At 42.0% G+C, this 23,568-nt stretch overlaps 1 protein-coding gene across 1 annotated transcript in view; it reads right to left on the minus strand.

Moving 5' to 3' along the window:
* The window catches only part of ddx10 (DEAD (Asp-Glu-Ala-Asp) box polypeptide 10), a 344,596-nt gene that overhangs the window by 315,773 nt on the left and 5,255 nt on the right, over positions 1–23,568 (minus strand). The gene's annotated exons all lie outside the window — the stretch shown is intronic.

The following is a 23,568-nucleotide window of genomic DNA, read 5'->3' on the forward strand; positions in this document are numbered from 1 at the left end:
ACGTGATGTCACTGATGCGGAGCGAGCAGATTGGTAACAGGCAAGTATAGCAACACCCACATCCCATGAAAGAATAAAAAAAAAATGTTAGTTTGTTTAATAAAACTGTTTTTCACCATTGCAATTCACTTGATAGTAGCTTCCATTGTGTTTTACATTGAAAGATGTAATTTCCAGTGCCTTTAACTTTTTCTTATTTTAGTATCTCAGTCAGATTTTAGTGTTCAGTATTAAGTGTTTTAATGGTCAGTGTCTCGGTGATTTAGAGTTCAGTGTATTAACTACCATGGCAAGCTATGAGGACCTATGAATGTAAAGAACTCCAGGACACTTCATGTGTCCTGGATAACCATACGTGCAGGATGTGCTGCCAGTTACTTAAGCTCTAAGGTTCAGAGCGTGAAGAAAAATGGAGTCATTGCAGTGCACCCAGGAGTCCGAGAGTTTCCTCAAACATATGTCCCAGGAGGTGGTCACCTAACAGCTAGGGAAGGTGCAGGGGGTGAGGAAATGGGTAACCACCAGAAGGGTAGGAGGAAGACACAGGAATCCCCCCCAAGCTCCTGGCACTTGCTAACTTGTTTTCAGTGTTGAATACCGTGGAGGGGGGACAACTCCTTGGGGGAAATGCAGTAAGAATCTAACACCAGCACCACAGGAGATTTGACTATAAATAGGGGGGGGAAGAGTAGAAATGCAGTACTCATAGGGAATTCAACAGTTATGGGCATAGGCAGCAGTTTCTGTAATCGCAAACATGATTCCCAAGTGGTATTCTGTCGTCCTGGTGCAATAAAGGATATCAAGCAGGTGTAGGATATTCTGCAAGGAAGGGGGGAACAATGCATATTAGGACTAATGACATATGTAGAAAAGTGCTGAGGTCCTTCAGATAGAGTTTCAGGAATTAGGAAAAAGATTATAAAAGAGACCTCAAAAGGTAATCTCAGGATTACTCCCAGTGTCACCTGCCAATGGGTATAGAAACAGGAAGATAGTGCAGGTGAATGTGTAGCTGAGGATGTGGTGCAGGATACAGGGTTTCAGATTCTCGGGACATTGGGACAGGTTCTGGGGTAACGGGCACCTGTACAAGATGGACAGGTTATTTCTGAACAAAGCCAGGACCAATGTTCTCACTGAGAAGGTAAATTAATTTGGCAGGAAGAAGGGAATCAGAATATAGCAAAAAGCAAATGAGAGGACAGAGATATAAACAGCAGGGAAACTAGAAATATCCCAAAAATTGCAGGGTCCAAAATGAGAAGAGTAGCAAAAATGACAAAGGAGGTATTAAATTGTATGGATCTCGCTCTCCACTATGTAACTAATAAGATAAAAGCAAAATACTGCGGATGCTGGAAATCTGAAACAAAAACAAGAAATGCTGGATTCACTCAGCAGGTCTGGCAGCATCTGTGGAAAGAGAAGCAGAGTTAACGTTTCGGGTCAGTGACCCTTCTTCGGAACTGATGTAACTAATAAGGTTGGTGAGCTGTAGACACAATTGTTACACAGGATTATGACATGGTTGCATTAACAAATTGGCTCAAACAAGGCTAGGAAAGGGTTCTTAATATCCTATGTTACCAGTATTCAGAATAACAAAGGAAGAGGAGGAGGGGCATAGCAGTATTACAGATGATGTTTTAGGGCCCTACCAAATTCACGGTCAAATTTTATAAATTTGACTATCACGGCATTTTAAGAATTGTGCATTTCATAAATTCACGCATTTAAATCATAAATTTCACAGTGTCACAGCAAACCATGAATATGATCTATTCAAAACAAGAAAAAAAGACAAGGAAGGTTCTGTTTCAAATGGCATTTATTGTATACTCAAAAGCTATTGTAAAAAGCTGACTTTAATAGTCACATTCTTTACTCACTAATGTCAGTGGTTGAATGTGAGCATGGAGCAACCTGCAACTCTCTCCTTCTTCATTCCCTGTCTCTGCACTGTGAACACGTGTCTGTGTTTAGACACATCTCCCTCTGCATCCAGAATTTGTTGGAATTGTCAGACGGTGCATTCTAGCCTTGCAAGGTGGGGGATTCTGCATTCCAGAGCTCCAAAACTCCATATCAAGCAAAGCACAATCTGCTTCTTTTGCAATGCTTTTATAAGCAGGAATTTCCAGCCTACAGTTCTCGTCAAAGCCAGGAATCACATCAAACAAGTTTAAATCCACCATCAAAAGGTGCATTGGTGCAGGATCAAAGATACGCACAGCTTTCAGAAACACCGCAGAAGGTTGTTGAAACCTCTGAGCCTTCTTCACCACTCGACTCTTCCCTGTAGCAGTAATATTGTTTGAACTTCTTTGCCATACAAGAAAATACCCGTTGAGCACAGGCATTTAATTCAGTGTCATCAGAGTGTTGTTCATTTGACTGTGCTTCAGTCCAGAAAGATACATCCATTACTTTATTGTAAACTTTGTGGATTGTGACGTGTCAAGATTCAAACCAAGTGATTAAATCCATCAGTCATGTAACATTCTAGGCAACAAACTGAACCTCCTCATTAAGCTGATCATCGTTTAGAAGGGTTACAATATCTGTTAAAATCTGTTGTTTCGGTATCAATGTGAGCTCTTCAGGGACGAAGTCGGAGTAGTAATTCAGGTGAGCTGCATAATACTGTACTGCCTGAAACCAAGAATTCCAATGTGCAATTACTGGCTCTGGAGGAACAGCAATGTTTTCTTTCCCCAATATCAGCCATTTCAGCCACATTTGCAATGTGTCGCTTGTTTCAAAGCTTGCAGCTAGGGCAGCGTTTGCAGATCTTTCTAATGTAGCGGACCAATTTGTCAACTTTACCAAACTCGCTTTTCCACAGCTCACTGACAAGAGAAATTATATGTGCACTACATGCAATATGGACTGCATTAGGCATAATACCTCAGAGCACAGATCTGAAAGATTCTGTCATGTATGTTGCATTGTCACTAACAAAAGCAGACACTTTGTTGAAATCTGCACCGTATTTTGAAATCGTTTTGATTATCACTTGGGAAACTGTGGTTTTATTAACAGTTTCTAAGTGAATGCAGTCTGCGAGCGCTGTTGTTAGCTTTCCTGACTGTACATCTTCAGTCTTACCAGACATAAAATCAAACAAAACATGTAGCACTTATTTGTCTTGTTCATCGGTGGACTCATCACAAATAATTGCAAAAGACACACAAGCGTTAATCCGAGACTTCATGTTCTCAGTGTGTAGCAAAAATCTGCGGTAGGTAGTTCTGTCATAGTTTATTTGCACTTGGTAAGCAATCTTGCACATTATATTGAATGAATACCCACAGCTTTCAGTGATCAAGTTTGTCCAATGGTATGTTGACGTTTGCACAAGTATTCACAAGTTCCACTGTAACCAACTGATGATTTTCTGAGCTCTCTGTTGACTTCTTAAGAGATGAAATCGTTGCTTGTTTATTTTTTGAGTGTTAGTTTTCCAGCAGCGCAGTGTCAGATGCTCTCTTTCTGGTGCGATGGCTTTCGGACTCTAAGTGGCGCTGAACCGTGGTTGTTCTTGATTTGCTCATTCTGGCATTCTCATTTGTCCGCTGATGCTCGAGACTGCTTTTTTCAAAACTGCACCAGAAGCCCTCCCTCATTTACCAATCAGCAAATTGAGCCTTGTGTCAACGAATAACCAGCTAGTGGGAAGAACGTGGAGGAACAAATTTGCAAGGAAATTACAGAGGTGCAAAAATTATAGGGTAGTTATAATGGGGGATTTTAATTATCCAAATGCAGACTGGGATAATAGTAGTGTAAAGGGCAGTGAATGGCAAGAGTTCCTAGAGTGTGTTCAGGAAAATTTTCTACAACAGTACATTGCTAGTCCAACAAGAAATGAGGCACTGCTAGACTTGGTTCTTGGGAATGAGATGGGCCAAGTGGATCGAGTATCAGTAGCAGAGCATTTATGGGATAGAGATCATTGTATAATAAGGTTTAGGCTGACTATGGAAAAGGACAAAGAGCAATCCAGGGTAAGAATAATTAACTGGGGGAAGGCCAACTTCAATGGGGTAAGAATGGAGCTGGGGCAAATAAATTGGAGTCAAAAGCTGGCGATGTGAAGGTTACGTTAAAAGAGAAGATGGAAGTTATAGACAGGATAACAGATAGAGAAGTCAAAGATTATTCAAAGTTGATAAGTCACCTGGTCCAGATGGAATGCATCCTAGGTTGCTGAAAGAAAGGTGAACATAGCAAAGACATTGGTCACAATCTTTCAATCTTCCTTGGATACAGGAGTAGTGCTGGAGCACTGGAGGACTGCTAATATTATATCACAATTCTAGAAAGAGGAGAGCAATATACCAGAAAACTACAGGCCAGTCAGCCTAGCATCAGTGGTGGGGAAGTTATCAAGGACAAAATAAACTTTCACTTGGAAAGGCATGGATTAATCAAAGAGTGTCAGCATATATTTGTTAACAGTTAGTCATGTCTGACTAGCTTAATTAAATTCTTTGATGAATTAACAGAGAAGATTGATAAAGGTAGTGCAGTAGATGTTGTATATTTGGATTTTGGAAGGCATTCAACAGTGTGCCACACAGGATGCTTATTTAGAAGATGGAATTAAGGGAAAAGTGGTGGGATGGAAACAAAATTGGTTGAGTGACAGGAAACAAAGAGTGGTGCTGGATGGATGTTTTTCAGACTGGGAGGTGGTTTGTAGTGGTGTTCCCCAAGGGTCAACTTTGGCTTCATTACACTTTTCAAATTATATAAATGGCCTAGACTTGGCCGTAGGAAGCAGCATTATAAAGTTTGGAGTTGATTACGAAACTTGGCAAAGCAGGAGATAATGCAGAAGATAATTATTGCCTTCAGGGTGACATAGGATGGTAAAATGGACAAAAGCATGGTAGATGGGAGTTCAATGTGGAAAGGTGTGAAGTGATGCAGTTTGGAAGGCCTAATATGGAAATGGCATGATATTGAAAAGTGTAGGGGAGCAGAAAGATCTTGGTGTCCATTTACACAAATCCGTAAAGGTGGCAGGACAAGTTGATATGACAAGTTGAAAAAAGCATAAAGGTTACTTGGGTTTATAAATAGAGAAATAGAAAAAAGATCAGGCTAGAACTTTATAAATCACTGGTTAGTCCTTAGCTGGAGTACTGTGGACAGATCTGGGCACAAAACTTCAGGAAGGATGTAAAGACATTAGAAAGGCTATGTAAAGGAGGTATACCAGGATGTTCTAATGAAAGGTCACTGATCTGAAACGTTAACTCCACTTTGCAGGTCTGGCAGCATCTGTGGAGGAGTATTTCCAGCACTTTCTCTTTTTATTTCAGAGATCCAGCATCTGCAGTATTTTGCTTTTATTTACCAGGATGTTCCTTGGGATGAAGGACTTCAGTTATGAGGAGAGGCTGGAAAAGTTAGGACTGTTCTCTTTGGAATACAGAAGGTTAACAGGTCACCTGATAAAAGTTTTCAAGGTGATGAGAAGTTTTGATATAGAAAATAGGGACAGAAAATTCCTTCTGGTGAGTGGGTCAATAACTGGAGGTCATGGATTCAAAATCATTGGAAAAAGATCTGGACGGACTATGAGGAGAAATAGATCTGGACGGACTATGAGGAGAAATTTTTTCACTCAGTTGTTGGGATCTGGAAAGCTCTACCTTAAAAAGGTGATGGAAGCTGACTCTATAAATAATTTTAAAAAGGAATTGGACAGATACTGAGGATGCAGAACTTACAAGGTTACAGACAAAAAGTGGGGATGTGGAACTAAGCTTAACTGCTCTTTCAAAGAGCCAGAACAGGCATGACAGACTGAACAGATCCTTCTCTGCTGTAAATTTCTATGATTCTATGAAATCTGCAATGGGTCACACATTAAAACGTACTGGCAATCTTTGGCCTTAATTGGCTTTGTGTCACGCTAAGCTTTTCTACATTTTGCCATTTTTAAATATTTGCAACCACTTATATTGAATGTACAATACAAAAGTCCGAGTGTATCAAGCCTGTGTCCTCAGTACCTTGCTCTATGGCAGCGAGGCCTGGACAACGTATGTCAGCCAAGTGCGACGTCTCAATTCATTCCATCTTCGCTGCTTCCGGAGAATACTTGGCATCAGGTGGCAGGACCGTATCTCCAACACAGAAGTCCTCGAGGCGGCCAACATCCCCAGCTTATACACACTACTGAGTCAGCGGCGCTTGAGATGGCTTGGCCAAGTGAGCCGCATGGAAGATGGCAGGATCCCCAAAGACACATTGTACAGCGAGCTCGCCACTGGTATCAGACCCACCGGCCGTCCATGTCTCCGCTTTAAAGACGTCTGCAAACGCGACATGAAGTCCTGTGACATTGATCACAAGTCGTGGGAGTCAGTTGCCAGCTTTCGCCAGAGCTGGGGGGCAGCCATAAAGGCGGGGCTAAAGTGTGGCGAGTCGAAGAGACTTAGCAGTTGGCAGGAAAAAAGGACAAAGGCGCAAGGGGAGAGCCAACTGTGCAACAGCCCCGACAAACAAATTTTTCTGCAGCACCTGTGGAACAGCCTGTCACTCGAGAATTGGCCTTTATAGCCACTCCAGGCACTGCTCCACACACCACTGCCCACCTCCAGGCGCTTACCCATTGTCTCTCGAGATAAGGAGACCAAAGAAGACAATACAAAAACAGGCCGTTTAGTCAAACTGGTCTATGCCTATGCTCCTCTCGAGTCTCCTCCCGCCCCTCTTCATCGATCGCCATCACCATAATCTTCTGTCCCTTTCTCCCTCATGTGTTTATCCTATTAAATGTATTATGCTATTCACCTCAACTATACGTTGTGGCAGCAAGTTCCATATTATGTTGTTATGACACTTCAGAAGTATGTGCAAAAGCACTATACAAACATACGGATTAGGAGGAGTAGGCCACTCGGCCCATCGAGCTTGCTCTGCCATTCAATAAGTTCATGGCTGTCCTGATTACTCCACATTCCCACCTACCCCCGATAACCTTCCACCCCTTTGCTTATCAAGAATCTATCTACCTCTGCCTTAAAAGTATTCAAAGACTCTGCTTCTACCACCTTTTGAGGAAGAGAATTCCAAAGACTCACGACCCTCTGAGAGAAGAAACTTCTCCTCATCTCTGTCTTAAATGGGCAAACCCTTATTTTTAAACAGTGACCCCTAGTTCTAGATTCTCCCACAAGGAGAAACATCCTTTCCACATCCACCCTGTCAAGACCCCTCAGGATTGTTACAAAAAAAACAAAAAAAGAATACTTTGGCCAAATATTTGCTAACTCGAAGAAAAAAACAAAGGTATGGAAAGATGTCGGTTGTCCCTTATTTGTCTGACGTCCCAATTACACCTAGACAGCTGACACTGAGATCTTCCTAGAACAGTTCTTTTCAGGTGACGTTGGGGATCAGTTTGACAGGCCTTTCAGGAGAAATGTGGCAGCAGTGTCAGTCGGTTTCTTACACTTGTTTCTCAGGGCTTCTGAAAGAGATCGAAAAGCTGGCAGGCTTTTCAAAGAGATGGAACAAGCTGAGTTGGGAATGGCTCCCTTGGCAAGTTTTCTCCAATTGTTCTTTAACACTGTCTACACCCCAAAGCGAAACCAAAATCAATCTCCCCAAAAGCAAAACTGCAAACAGCAGATCAAAAAACCCCTGACCCGCATAAATCTTGCATTGCCACTTCTCTATAAACATCTCCCCTTAATCCAAGGTTTCTGTTGTTTATTTATCTTAGATCATATGATTTCAACAATAGATCATTTTCAACATCTCAAGTGTCCCCTTGGTGAACTTTAAAAAAGAGTCCAGTAACAATGAAATCTTCAGCCTTCAAAAAAAAAAATGAATCCCTTTCCACAATTTAAACACAAGTCCTCAAAAATGTAACAAAAAATGGAAGCACAGTCATAACAATTCTTACCAATAAACTACAGATTGAAATTATGGTATTCATGTCAAAAACTATAAGAAAGCATTCAGTAGAATACAGAATCTCTATTTAGTGTCATGCCAGTTTTGGTGCAAAACATTACCAACAAGCAGCCTGAATGACTTTTAACATTTCCTGAAGACTTTCCCTGTCAAATTAAGATTGTAGAATACAATTCACTAACAATTTGCTTGACAACTTTCTGATCAGAGCTGATGCCCCAATTATTGCACAATTCTTAAGACATGGATGTGTTTTACAAATAAGCCAAATCTTGCCAATAAAGACAACTTGTACCAATAATGTGGATCTACACAGAAATCCCAAAAAGTGTGGGTGCAAGAACACAGCCCTGTTTCACACCACTCAGGATAGGAAAGGGGTCTGATGAGGCGCTGCTATGTTGAATTGTGCCTTTCATATTGTCATGGAATGAGGTGATGATATTAAGTAGCTTTGGTGGGCATCCAATCTTTTCTAGTAGTCTGAAGAGACCACGTCTGCTGACGAGGTCAAAGGCTTTGGTGAGATCAGTGAAAGCAATGTAGAGGGGCATCTGTTGTTCACGGCATTTCTCCAGTATCTGACGAAGGGAGAACAGCATGTCAACGGTCGATCTGTCTGCACGAAAGCCACACTGTGCCTCACTGTGCCCGTCTAAGAGCGTAGTCCAAAGTACGGAAAGGCCTCATCAGGAAACTCCTCTTTGCTGACGATGCTGCTTTAACATCTCACACTGAAGAGTGCCTGCAGAGTCTCATCGACAGGTTTGCGGCTGCCTGCAATGAATTTGGCCGAACCATCAGCCTCAAGAAAACGAACATCATGGGGCAGGATGTCAGAAATGCTCCATCCATCAATATTGGCGACCACGCTCTGCAAGTGGTTCAAGAGTTCACCTACCTAGGCTCAACTATCACCAGTAACCTGTCTCTAGATGCAGAAATCAACAAGCGCATGGTAAAGACTTCCACTGCTATGTCCAGACTGGCCAAGAGAGTGTGCGAAAATGGCGCACTGACACGGAACACAAAAGTCCGAGTGTATCAAGCCTGTGTCCTCAGTACCTTGCTCTATGGCAGCGAGGCCTGGACAACATAGGTCAGCCAAGAGCAGCGTCTCAATTCATTCCATCTTCGCTGCCTCCAGAGAATACTTGGCATCAGGTGGCAGGACCGTATCTCCAACACAGAAGTCCTCGAGGCGGCCAACATCCCCAGCTTATACACACTACTGAGTCAGCGGCGCTTGAGATGGCTTGGCCATGTGAGCCGCATGGAAGATGGCAGGATTCCCAAAGACACATTGTACAGCGAGCTCGCCACTGGTATCAGACCCACCGGCCGTCCATGTCTCCGCTTTAAAGACGTCTGCAAACGCGACATGAAGTCCTGTGACACTGATCACAAGTCGTGGGAGTCAGTTGCCAGCGTTCGCCAGAGCTGGCGGGCAGCCATAAAGGCGGGGCTAAAGTGTGGCGAGTCGAAGAGACTTAGCAGTTGGCAGGAAAAAAGACAGAGGCGCAAGGGGAGAGCCAACTGTGTAACAGCCCCGACAAACAAATCTTTCTGCAGCACCTGTGGAAGAGCCTGTCACTCTAGAATTGGCCTTTATAGCCACTCCAGGCGCTGCTCCACACACCACTGACCACCTCCAGGTGCTTACCCATTGTCTCTCGAGATAAGGAGGCCAAAGAGAACACAGAAATCCAGTCCATCTCAGAGGTACAAAGGGGTGGATAAAACAAAACAATAATCAATTACCAGAGATTATATTCAGAAATTACCTTTATAAAAAAAAACTTAGAATGAGGTTGAAGGACAGGTCTGTCCTCTTGCCCAATGAGATTATGAGTTTATCACACCACTTGAACCAGGCATCCAACAGCACAAACTAAGTGAACTCTGTATTACAACTGCGACTGTTTTGTGGGTCCTGAAAGCTGCGAATGCAAGCAAAGGAAAATATGACTGTCACAACTCTGAAACAGTTCTATCTTGTTCTAACTTGGTATATGTCCCTTTAAATCAACACTTAAAAGTCTTAAAATATTTTAAACATGAATGTTTTTAGTCGTTTGGTAGTACAGAACTTGAGTATTGCTGAAAAAAAGAGACATGCTGACAAAGTTTTACATCTTGCACTCATCAGAACAGACGCAAGAATGCCAAATTTCAAAGGGAGCAACAATTCATATTGCATGAGAAAAGGATGCTGATTGGTTGGCAAGTTGACACTGATTGGTCAAGGCGCTGCCAGTGTTAATCTGAGTTCTTTTTGCCTTCAGTCTGGTTCAGTAAATATACTGAGTCGGATGTGTAGGTAAAATCAATTACTTTATTTGAGCAGTCGCCAGCGGACTTACTCTGAGAACAGCGGCACTGACTCCACCAGAGTCTGTCGGGTCCCCCCCCAGAGTAAGTGAAGTTTGTGATACAGGTACTACTGTTTATACATTAAGATTCATGCTACACCTCCTTGTTTAACCAATCAGTGCGATACAATTCAACTTCACCCACGTGGTGACATGCAGTACATCTGTTACTGAGGTTACAATACACTCCATTCTCAATACATACTTGTTACTAATAAAATATTGTTTTGTACCAGCAAGATAAAACAAAACGGATAAGCAAGCTAATTAACAAGAGCATAGGAATCATCAATAACCATGCTGGTCTCACTCCCTACATGGATCATGAGTCTGTCTCTACCTTGTGACAAGTAATTGCGGCGCATCCTGCTATCTCTATTAGGTGTACATTCCTGAGTGTTTCGTGCAGTCTGCAGCAACATCAAGTAGTGGCAGTTCACGAAGATAAGAGGGGCCTAGCACTTCTTATCACTCACACAGGGATGGACATCATTTGATACATACGAGTCCATCTACTTCAAACCACAGGGAGTCACACACTCAGGCCATAAAGAACAGATGTCCTTGCAATTACCAGTGTCGGCTAGTCTTTACTGTCTCACACGCTCTGCCTTTACTTTTAACTATTTCATTGTGGTTTCTGCCACTTAAAATCAAAGCTCAGCAAAGCTACTATTCCTAACTTGGCTATATTTCCCATTAAGCATAGTGCCATACCTTTCTGCTCACTTCCACATTCCCCCCTTTTATCATTCTATGATAACCTTCTCTCTACCGATCAACTTGTATGTGATTATATATCGTCACTAGGATTATATGGCTCTATTTACTCAAATAACATTTAAACAGTAAAATATAAAAGCAAATAAAGAAAAGACTCAGCAACTGCTGAATCAGAAGGGTAGGCTGAGCCACCCTCTAACAAGGGGGCGTGTATTAGCCTGGTCATTATGTTTTTCATTCTAACTGTTCCCTAGGATTGTCATGTCAGGGTGATAAGAAGAGTGCTGTTGAAGTACAATGTCTCTCTCTCTCTCGGTACCAGCTGCAAGGCCAAGTTGCCTCTGCAGCCCTGAAGTTATGAAGTCATTTCTGATAAGCTGTCCCTCCCTGCAGCACTGAAGCTAGCTTGTTAGCAATACATGATTGATTAATTGTTCCATCTTAAATGTTCCCATGTAATTCTGTTCTTAAAAATTCTAAAATCTAAATTCTGTTCTCACAGTCCCTAAATTCTGTTCTCACAGTCCCCTCTTTGATTCTTCAAAACATGTGTAAAAATCATTCCCTTGATCCCACCTAGGTGCCTTTAATGGTCTCTATTTGTCTAGAAACAGCCTTCAACACCCAGAGGGGTCGCACTCAATACGTTGCCTGCTTGTGCCATAATAGGGGCCTGCGGGAACTCTGTAAAGGCATAAGTTTTGCAGGGGCTTCAACTATCTGCTGACAAAATAAAAGGTGGTACACTTGTACAATTACAATTTCATTCGCAAAGCATAAGCATAAGCAGTGTAATATTGAAGAAAGCACAATTTAACCATCACTATTACATAATCAATCAATTGTGCGAACATAATACAGTCGCAATTCCATTCTTAGAGTATACTGATCTTTCACTAATTCATTTTAACAATATATGAATAGGTTATACAATTACCCTTGTGTGGCATAACTAATTGTCCCTCCTTTGACAGAGCAAGTTCGAACACTAATTGCTTTTTCGGGTAGCTGTCCAACCTGTGTTCATACATCCTCTTACATCGCCTAATTAATTTCTAAAGTTGCCAAATTAAGTAGGTCACATCTAACACCATGATACCCAAAACCATTATCAGGACATGGGAGATAATTCTAAACCAGGGGTGTATCTGCACGTCTGACCCCCAGTTCCATAAGTCCTCCTGCCAGGTAGAATCATTTATCTCGTCAATCTCATCTTGTTGCATCTTCGACTGTTGTTCCAAATTGTAGTACACTACAGCAATGACTTCTAGCTGCTGTCTCTCTTTACCCAAGCGTGTGGGCAATGGCTGAATCGTCAAATCCACCTTAAAACTTTCTGTCACAGTTATTGTTTCTGTCTTTTGCTTATGTATCTGTACCAACGCCATCTTCCCTACTCGGGTTGGTATTTGTGGGTTGAACCAAAATGTACTGTTGCTCACCGGACAGGTCCGTTTATGTCCATACTGGTACTCCTTAGCTGTGGTGGTTAAGCAATATCTCCCCTTTCCCATATAGGCCACATGGGTTAGCTCTGACAATGCTTTCCTAGTCTCCATGGTGTAATTTACAGTGGCATTAAACCCACATTTTGATTCTGCTGTTTTATATTTAGGATGAGGACGTATGACCACCTGGTTTTCCAGACTACACTCAGACAATGGACAATATTGTTCCAATTACCTCTTTTCCAATTTCCATAACATAGGGTAAAATATCATTGTATTTTATGTAATCTTTCCCCTTATCACTCCTGTATTTTCTACTTTGTATAATTGCATCCCTAACTTATCTCTCAGAATTACAGGTATTCCCAACACTACTCCAATACTCATAGATCCTGTATTTACACATTCCTGATCTTTCCATACTTTAAATTTTCTGATTTGGCCCCTGGTAATTTTATCATTTGTGTGACTAGTTAAGTATTCCAACTGGGTGTCATTGATCCAAACTGGCACCTGTCTTGCATCAATTTGCCTCGAATTTTCTCAAATTTGTTCTAACATTCATGAACTGTATGTACTACAAACACTCTCATTATTTGAAATGTCACTGTTCATTAATATATGTTACTGGTTACTAAAAGAATATTTCTAGATAGACAAATTGTCTCCCTTGCCTTTGCTCTGGTTTTCATCCTCCTTCGCTGCACATAGCGCCTGTATGAACGGCAAGCTAGTATGCCCCATATTATGGCCAGTATTAACTGTATTTTACTATGGAGGCACCGGTATTGAATCCGGTAGCAACGTCATTAACTATCCCTCTCCTTGTCTTATAAAGTTGATTCTGACCTCAAAATCTGACGGCACCCATGGCATTGGCAGCCTGCTGCATTACAATCTTACTTAATACACGATACATATTTCTTGCCTGTTCCGTACAATATCCCGGCATTTGCACCCCTGAGATATTGACCAGGACAGGCACAATCTCATGTTTAACATTATCATACAACGCTTCCCCTGGGCTCGATGTACCCACACACATCCATGTTCCTTTCAACTTTCCTTATCATCTGTTGCCCAATGGGAGGGGCACAAACAATTCCAAAGACACAGCTCTCAGTTACCCCGTCCCCTTTCTGTCTGGTCACGCAGTTAGCACGGTCATCTGTGGAACACCGTACACATTTCCCATCCAACATGTTGTGCAATGCCCCATAGTTCATATAGTCCCTATTAATACTCCTTTCATTAATCCGTTGTGCATCCATTACCGGGTCTTTGTTCTGCAGGCCCTACAGCCACTGCAGTCCGGTTCTTTCCCATTCGCCACTAGTGGTTATATCTGTAATCTAAACACACTGCCCTGGTGGTCACCAGGTGTTAGTACTTGTCCATGTTGTGAGTATCCTCCAATGAGGGATACATGTCTACCTGTGGGGACCGAACATGTCCTGGGGAACCCAGGAGTTAATTTATATTCTTATCATCTCTACTCTTTTGAAATTATCTATATGGTCCGGTTGTGCTCGGGTTTCATTCCCCACAATCCTTGCCCAGTTAGTAACCCATCTAATAATAATCCAAATGCCTATCAATACTACCATTATTCCCTTGATTATATTTTTCAGTTGGGACCATGTATTTCTATCGGCCCTTCCCTTTACCATTACTTTGTCTCCCACAACAGGCACCTTTGTCTGTTATTCTATCATGTTTCTATAGAACCTCCTGCCTCACCTTGTGCAGTTGTCTGCACAGCTCCTTCACAAATCTTTAACCCTTTCTCTTGCGGGTCCTATTTCCTGCTATGACATCCCCAGGCAACCTCATTGCCCTTCCTGTCACCGTATTCATCAAGTCTTTCCTACTTTAGCTACACCACTCTGTCCTTTTTGTTCCTTTTACAAAATATCCTTTACTAGCTGACTAAGAGTTCTCACATTCTGGTCCACATTTTCCAAATCTATAGTATTGACAATTGAAGTTCCCTTATTAAGGACTGTGGCTGCGTCATTCACTAAACTATGTTTATGTCTCTTTCCCTTTATTATTCCCTCATTACCAAATTCCTGTCTCAGCGATTGTTACAGTAATACCTTGTACAACTCTCGGGTCTTAGGGCACCAGCCAGGTAGCTGGATATCTGAGATATTCAATATTACCAGTACCAACTCAAGTTTTATGTTATCATATACAATTTTATTAGCTTTATTATCGCAAGTCCATTTTCTGGTCCTGTAGTCAAGGCCGGGCAAGGGAGACCAGATACTTGTGGCTGTTGGGTCGTAACCTTACTCGTTAGTAATTAAAATGTGGGGGTAATTGTGGTGATTGGTGCTTGTTGTCCGTTTAATAAATTTTGAATGCTGGTTTGATTGTTGGCTCTTTCCCTTGTACACCCCCCCAATGATTTTGACACAAAAGGTCCCTTGAGGGCCTTTGCTGTCAAAAGCTGACACACCTGGTAGATTAAATTGTCTACTAAAATAAAAGCAAAATATTGCAGATGCTGAAAATTGTCTCATTGATAAAAATGCTGTGATAAATTGATGTCTGCAATTAAGGTCTTAAATTCTCAAAGCTGCTGGATCTCTTGCTGTGGCATCAATTCTCACATGGCCTGCCGTCACCTGCTTAAAAACAACCCACAAAGAATCCATTGTGGCTCTGCCCCTGAGCCCAATGGGTTAATTTGTCCAATTCTATCTGTCAATTTAGAAATTTAAAATTTAACAATGTCCAATATGTATAAATTTTACTTTCAGCAATGCAAAATTGTGTGGTGGATTAAATGGAAAAACAGCAGCTGCAGCGGGGGTTTTTCAAGGGGCGGAGCAAAATCGTCTCAGCTGCGTCACTTTCCAAAACCTTTTTCTTCTCTGATCGAAAAAACCACACTTCATTTTAATCTATCTTTTTCAATCCTTTTGGTATCCTTAGGGTTGCTCGCCTTTGAGGTTGAAAATGCCACGAATGCTTCCGTTACTTTCCAAATAACAAATCACATCTGCACACTTGCACTGGTATCCCACTGTCATGCCACATATTCTGAACTCTCAGGTGATGTTATCAAAAGATCAAATATCAGCGGTGAGGAAAAGGGGGGGTGCTGGTGGTGTCTATCTAAGATCTTTGCTTACCTCCCCCTGCAGGGTCCTGATGTCTCAGGTTATGGCCAGACTTTCAAATGTAGCTCTCTTAAAAACTCATATCTCCAAGAGAAAACTATCAATTGCTAGTCTTATCTACACTTTCCTGACATTCACTGGAAAATTCGAGGCTTCTTGGAAATTAGCTGTTTATTTCACTATTTGTTTATCCCCAGAATTCCTTTATCAGCGCTTGCATCAGCCAGATCTGATTGCCAATTCCCATTAATTATAATTCTCTCTCATTTTGAGCCCTGGAGAACCTTTACAATTAATATTTATAATTCCTTAAAACAGAAATCGAACATTTCCATTTGATTCCAGACATTAGTGTATATTGTTTATGTTGTTTTTTAACCTTAGATGACATTTTAATTCCTTAAATCACTTGCCAAATTAAACTGGATTTTCAACATTTCAGATTATTCCAAATTCAAATAACAGTAAATTTCCCTTTGAATGCTTTAAATAACCACTCATATCAATTTAATTTTGTTTATTGATTCCAATTTCTTATGCCCAGACTTGGTTGTACTTTTTGTACATTAAAGACAGAAGTGCTTGCAACTATCTCTCCTTCTCAAGCACTTTGTCTCATCGATAAGGATGGTTGCAGCAGGGTTAATTTCTTGCTTGTCTCCAAGGGGGCGGAGCAAAGCATTCTCCGCTGCGCCGCTTTACGTAACCCTTTTTTTAATGGAAAAGAACTAAACTCCTTTTTAAATGTTTTTTTTTATCCTTAGGATTGTCAAACAACAAAATCTTTAGTAACATTATCAACTTCAAAGGAAACCATCTCCATCAGGAAAGACAGCATTTTAGATTAAACTCCAGTTGTTTCCAAACTTATTTTTTTGCATCTTTTATAAGAGGTTTCTAATCCAAGGATTTTTTTTTTTTTTAACAAAGATGACTCCAAATTCCAATTCACTGCAATAATGTTTAAAATCAAAACTGCCAATGTTATATGAGTGAGTCCTCTCTCCGGAACTGAAGACTCCTCCAAAACATGACATAATAAACTTGAAAGTTCATTGTGGCAACAAATGAAATTTCCAGTTCTTCAACTTAAACAGGTCAATTAACCTTAACAGTATTAATTCAATTCAGACTTATTAACTTATACTACTTATTAACTACACACAGAACAGAATAGCACGTGCTTATTTTAAAAGATAGGTAAATTACGTCATCTTTCTTGTTCTTTCTTCAGGCGCCTTTTCAAATGACTGTAATAAAACCAAAAACTAAAGAAAAAGTTATTTAACATTCTTAACACAAAATAGTTAACACCAGCTTCTTAAACAAACTTTAAACAGACAGAATCTTTCCTATATCTCCTTTGTTTATCCTTCTCTCCCTTAGACCAATATCCAATTCCTAACATTTGCTACTTAAACAGTCAGTAAAACATGTCTTTAATTTAAACTCCAAAAAAAAAACTAGAACAGATTTTAAACTGGAACGCCAATTAAAGCAGGAGTTGTAAACTTCAAATTGGATTTCTGCCAAACATCTTCAGACCTTCAAGGCTGAAGCTTATCTCATAGAAAATTTTCCATTGCCTTTTCACAGTTGCAAAACCAACTTTAAAAAAAATGAAATTTTAACTTAAAATATAATTCAATTTTATATCCCATTCCTGGGTGCACAACACTAAATCGAAATGAACACACTCAACAATCACTTTTCACACTCATTCAATTCCAAACAACTTCGAAAATTGATTTCTGTAATGGGTTATGAATTCAAAATGCCAAATCTCTTTCAAAATTCCCTGTCCCAATGTCAAGGAACACACACAGGTTCAACTAATTCACAACCAAAACATGACTCAAGGTTCCCACAAAATATACACTTGTAAAAATAGAAAAAGTAACAGACTCATTCTCTCATCATTAAGGCCAGACAACAAAGAGTTAACGACAGTCAGTTGTACAGAACACAAGTTGTACATCCCAGACATTCAATTCATTCGCGGAAGCTTCCAACATTCTCACATTCAAATCAAAGACACAGTAACTTGTTCTAACTCTAAAACATACCTATCTTTAAAACACATTTTTACCGTGGCGCTTCTGCGTCTTTCTCGAGGGGGCAAACGGACGTGGGTCGCCTTTCTCCAGAGGACATAATTTACTTGGCCCCGGGGGCAACCCTTCTTCCTTACAAGCCGTCGAGCCCATTCTTCCTTCTACTTTCTCAAACCCTAGTTCTTTTCTATGAATCAAGCAGCATTAAAACGAAAGAAAACAAACAAGACACAAGAAAACGAATAGACACAGTAACACAAACAAAGGACGAACCACACACAAGGAGACGAACAGGCGCAGTCAATGTTGGGATCAACAGAATTTTTAGAGTCTTTTGGTTTCCCCCTTCACTAATCGGTATTCCTAATTTAAGGGCGTTTTCGTGCCAACTTGATAGGAGGGTTCTATCTTTTTCCTCCTGACAATATTGTCTCCATAATCCAATTAATTCTTTGGCCCTATTGCCTTTATTTTGTTTCCATATCTTTTCTTGGGTTTTTTTAGTCACTTCCAAATCTTTTGTCCCCCCTAAGGGCCATTGATCTCCTAATTTCTTATTCAAGGCTGCCGATAATTGTCTAAAGTCTTTCCCTTTATCCGGATATTTATCACACAAGTACTTGTAATGGGCAGGATGGATCACTTGTATTATCTAAACAGTTTCCCATTTTCACAACTATCATCACGAACTATTATTACAAACTACAAACTGCGTTGTTCGCCCCTCCAGTCCAAGAGGTAAAATTTACTTACAAATTATCTAAACAGTTAAAATTACTTACAAATTATCTACACAGTTATTCACAATAAAATAATAAAACCTTAATCTCAGCCATTCTAAAACGACCTCGCATAACCTTCAGTCGCGACCTACTTTAACCTCAGTCCCCATCAGCCGTAGTCTAAACTATCCGACTAAACCTGACATAAAACTTTAACCATCAGTCCCCATCAGCCGTAGTCTAAACTATCCGACTAAACCTGACATAAAACTTTAACCATCAGTCGTACCTACACCGACTGATCCTTGTTTTTCTAATCCGCCAGACTGATCGTTGATCTCGTCCAGACGATCTTACCTGACCATCAGCGAGTGATCAAACTTTTATCGGACTACGGGACAGAGGAAAACCGACATGGTCATATATCAACTACTCACGTCGGGGGCCCATTTCCTCTCTCTCCGTCCAAGACTAGTCTGATTCTGATTTCGCTGATGATCGGCGGTCGTCTGTTGAGATCCCACTTCTGACACCAAAATGTTAATCTGAGTTCTTTTTGCCTTCAGTCTGGTTCAGTAAATATACCGAGTCGGATGTGTAGGTAAAATCAATTACTTTATTTGAGCAGTCGCCAGCGGACTTACTCTGAGAACAGCGGCACTGACTCCACCAGAGTCTGTCGGGTCCCCCCCCAGAGTAAGTGAAGTTTGTGATACAGGTACTACTGTTTATACATTAAGATTCATGCTACACCTCCTTGTTTAACCAATCAGTGCGATACAATTCAACTTCACCCACGTGGTGACATGCAGTACATCTGTTACTGAGGTTACAATACACTCCATTCTCAATACATACTTGTTACTAATAAAATATTGTTTTGTACCAGCAAGATAAAACAAAACGGATAAGCAAGCTAATTAACAAGAGCATAGGAATCATCAATAACCATGCTGGTCTCACTCCCTACATGGATCATGAGTCTGTCTCTACCTTGTGACAAGTAATTGCGGCGCATCCTGCTATCTCTATTAGGTGTACATTCCTGAGTGTTTCGTGCAGTCTGCAGCATCAAGTAGTGGCAGTTCACGAAGATAAGAGGGGCCTAGCACTTCTTATCACTCACACAGGGATGGACATCATTTGATACATATGAGTCCATCTACTTCAAACCACAGGGAGTCACATACTCAGGCCATAAAGAACAGATGTCCTTGCAATTACCAGTGTCGGCTAGTCTTTACTGTCTCACACGCTCTGCCTTTACTTTTAACTATTTCATTGTGGTTTCTGCCACTTAAAATCAAAGCTCAGCAAAGCTACTATTCCTAACTTGGCTATATTTCCCATTAAGCATAGTGCCATACCTTTCTGCTCACTTCCACACCAGTACAGTATTATGAATAGCGTTACCTAAAAAAAACTCTCAAAGTTCTGGGAACGTGTGCAATCAGAAGAAATTCATAAAGAAACCTCTTTCCCTACCATGAGGACGGGTAGGCAAGTGTCTGAGTTCTGTTTCCAACAAAATTGTAGAAACCTCCCATTACAGCACATTATAAACAAGTTCACCTCCACAGCCACTCATGTCAGAAAGAAAGTCTGCAACTGCCAAGAGCAGGACTCACTCATAAGCATCTAGCTTGAAGAGCTTCACCCAGAATCTGAGACCAAGGACTCAGTTAAGGTCCTTGAAGCCTAATTAGAACCAGTACCCAGCACCCTTGGATAGAGATTCTTTAAATGTGCATGAGAAATAGAAAATATTTCAAATTGAATTCCCAACAAGTGAATAAAATTTAATGGTACACTCGGCATTCATTTAACATATCAGCTGAGAAAAATGATAAAAATTTCCTCCTTACTCTACATGCACAAATGTATAATTCATGAAGTGCAAATTATTCATGAATACAAATCATTTTTTCCAAATGTCATGAACATTTTGATTTAGGAAAAATAACAGAACAGGCTATGTAGTATCCCTGTTGCTTGGACTCTTATTTCACATCACGCACAGAACAGAATTTATATTATGCATCAGTGAAACCAAAAGATAGATTCATTCTCTTCTGAAATAAATTAGGTCCTTTCTGACAAAGAGATACATATTGCATATTAAGTGGTTCCAGCATTGTTTCTCTCACCTCCTTCAACAAATGTTTTTCCTCTGCCTACAAAGCAACTTTGCCCATTTCAGTTGCATCATTTTTGAAGGAGGAAAGCTGAAATCAGTGGTTAAGGGGGCCCTGACCACTGCCAGCAGTGACTATCAGGAGTGCTGTGAATTCTGGAAGAGCACTTTTGCTGCTCCTGGCTTCAAGTGAATTTTTTAAACAATTTGCTTACCTTTTTGATGGCAGCCGCGGCTAGGCCACAGCAAAGACTGAAAAGTCTGAATGCAGCACAGGCCTGATCCCTGCTCTGCTCATGGCAGCCCAAATGCCCCAAGGGATAATAAAACAGCTGTTGGATTCCTTGCATATGCAAGGGACCTAACAACTGGGCGGCACAGTGGCGCAGTGGTTAGCACTGCAGCCTCACAGCTCCAGCGACCCAGGTTCAATTCTGGGTACTGCCTGTGCGGAGTTTGCAAGTTCCCCCTGTGTCTGCGTGGGTTTCCGCCGGGTGCTCCGGTTTCCTCCCACCTCCAAAAGACTTGCAGGTTGATAGGTAAATTGGCCATTGTAAATTGCCCCTAGTGCAGGTAGGTGATAGAAGAATGGTGGGGATGTGGTAGAGAATATGGGATTAATGTCTTTTCTCTTTTGGGCCTCCTTATCTCGAGAGACAATGGATACGCGCCTGGAGGTGGTCAGTGGTTTGTGAAGCAGCGCCTGGAGTGGCTATAAAGGCCAATTCTGGAGTGACAGGCTCTTCCACAGGTGCTGCAGAGAAATTTGTTTGTTGGGGCTGTTGCACAGTTGGCTCTCCCCTTGCGCCTCTGTCTTTTTTCCTGCCAACTACTAAGTCTCTTCGACTCGCCACAATTTAGCCCTGTCTTTATGGCTGCCCGCCAGCTCTGGCGAATGCTGGCAACTGACTCCCACGACTTGTGATCAATGTCACACGATTTCATGTCGCGTTTGCAGACGTCTTTATAACGGAGACATGGACGGCCGGTGGGTCTGATACCAGTGGCGAGCTCGCTGTACAATGTGTCTTTGGGGATCCTGCCATCTTCCATGCGGCTCACATGGCCAAGCCATCTCAAGCGCCGCTGACTCAGTAGTGTGTATAAGCTGGGGATGTTGGCCGCTTCAAGGACTTCTGTGTTGGAGATATAGTCCTGCCACCTGATGCCAAGTATTCTCCGAAGGCAGCGAAGATGGAATGAATTGAGACGTCGCTCTTGGCTGGCATACGTTGTCCAGGCCTCGCTGCCGTAGAGCAAGGTACTGAGGACACAGGCCTGATACACTCGGACTTTTGTGTTCCGTGTCAGTGCGCCATTTTCCCACACTCTCTTGGCCAGTCTGAACATAGCAGTGGAAGCCTTACCCATGCGCTTGTTGATTTCTGCATCTAGAGACAGGTTACTGGTGATAGTTGAGCCTAGGTAGGTGAACTCTTGAACCACTTCCAGAGCGTGGTCGCCAATATTGATGGATGGAGCATTTCTGACATCCTGCCCCATGATGTTCGTTTTCTTGAGGCTGATGGTTAGGCCAAATTCATTGCAGGCAGACGCAAACCTGTCGATGAGACTCTGCAGGCATTCTTCAGTGTGAGATGTTAAAGCAGCATCGTCAGCAAAGAGGAGTTCTCTGATGAGGACTTTCCGTACTTTGGACTTCGCTCTTAGACGGGCAAGGTTGAACAACCTGCCCCCTGATCTTGTGTGGAGGAAAATTCCTTCTTCAGAGGATTTGAACGCATGTGAAAGCAGCAGGGAGAAGAAAATCCCAAAAAGTGTGGGTGCGAGAACACAGCCCTGTTTCACACCACTCAGGATAGGAAAGGGCTCTGATGAGGAGCCACCATGTTGAATTGTGCCTTTCATATTGTCATGGAATGAGGTGATGATACTTAGTAGCTTTGGTGGACATCCGATCTTTTCTAGTAGTCTGAAGAGACCACGTCTGCTGACGAGGTCAAAGGCTTTGGTGAGATCAATGAAAGCAATGTAGAGGGGCATCTGTTGTTCACGGCATTTCTCCTGTATCTGACGAAGGGAGAACAGCATGTCAATAGTCGATCTCTCTGCACGAAAGCCACACTGTGCCTCAGGGTAGACGCGCTCGGCCAGCTTCTGGAGCCTGTTCAGAGCGACTCGAGCAAAGACTTTCCCCACTATGCTGAGCAGGGAGATTCCACGGTAGTTGTTGCAGTCACCGCGGTCACCTTTGTTTTTATAGAGGGTGATGATGTTGGCATCGCGCATGTCCTGGGGTACTGCTCCCCCGTCCCAGCACAGGCATAGCAGTTCATGTAGTGCTGAGAGTATAGCAGGCTTGGCACTCTTGATTATTTCAGGGGTAATGCTGTCCTTCCCAGGGGCTTTTCCGCTGGCTAGGGAATCAATGGCATCACTGAGTTCCGATTTGGTTGGCTGTATGTCCAGCTCATCCATGACTGGTAGAGGCTGGGCTGCATTGAGGGCAGTCTCAGTGACAGCATTCTCCCTGGAGTACAGTTCTAGGTAGTGCTCAACCCAGCGGTCCATCTGTTTGCGTTGGTCAGTGATTATGTCCCCCGATTTAGATTTGAGGGGGGTGATCTTCTTGATGGTTGGCCCAAGAGCTCTCTTCATGCCATCATACATTCCTCTGATGTTTCCGGTGTCTGAGGCCAGCTGAATATGACTGCATAGGTGTTGCCAGTAGTCGTTTGCGCAACGCCTAGCTGTTCTTTGTGCAGTACTTCTGGCTGCTTTAAGTGCTGCGGATGTTAAATCGCTGGGGGCTTTCTTGTAGTTCAAAAGTGCAATGTATGTAATGTATGATTAATGTAGGATTAGTATAAATGGGTGGTTGTTGGTCGGCACAGACTCAGTGGTGTATCTCTAAATAAAAAAACTATTTTAGGTAGCTGCCCTAAACACCTGGAAAACGTCTCAACTCAATTTCCGGATGGACGCTTTTCAGGCACTTAAGGTGCTGGATGTAGGTCCCCGCAATTGGGCCTCATTGCACCTGTTTCACAGGTGTAAAATGGGCGCAACATGGTCC

Source organism: Heterodontus francisci, chromosome 6 (genome assembly GCF_036365525.1).
Source record: "Heterodontus francisci isolate sHetFra1 chromosome 6, sHetFra1.hap1, whole genome shotgun sequence".
Lineage (NCBI taxonomy): Eukaryota > Metazoa > Chordata > Chondrichthyes > Heterodontiformes > Heterodontidae > Heterodontus > Heterodontus francisci.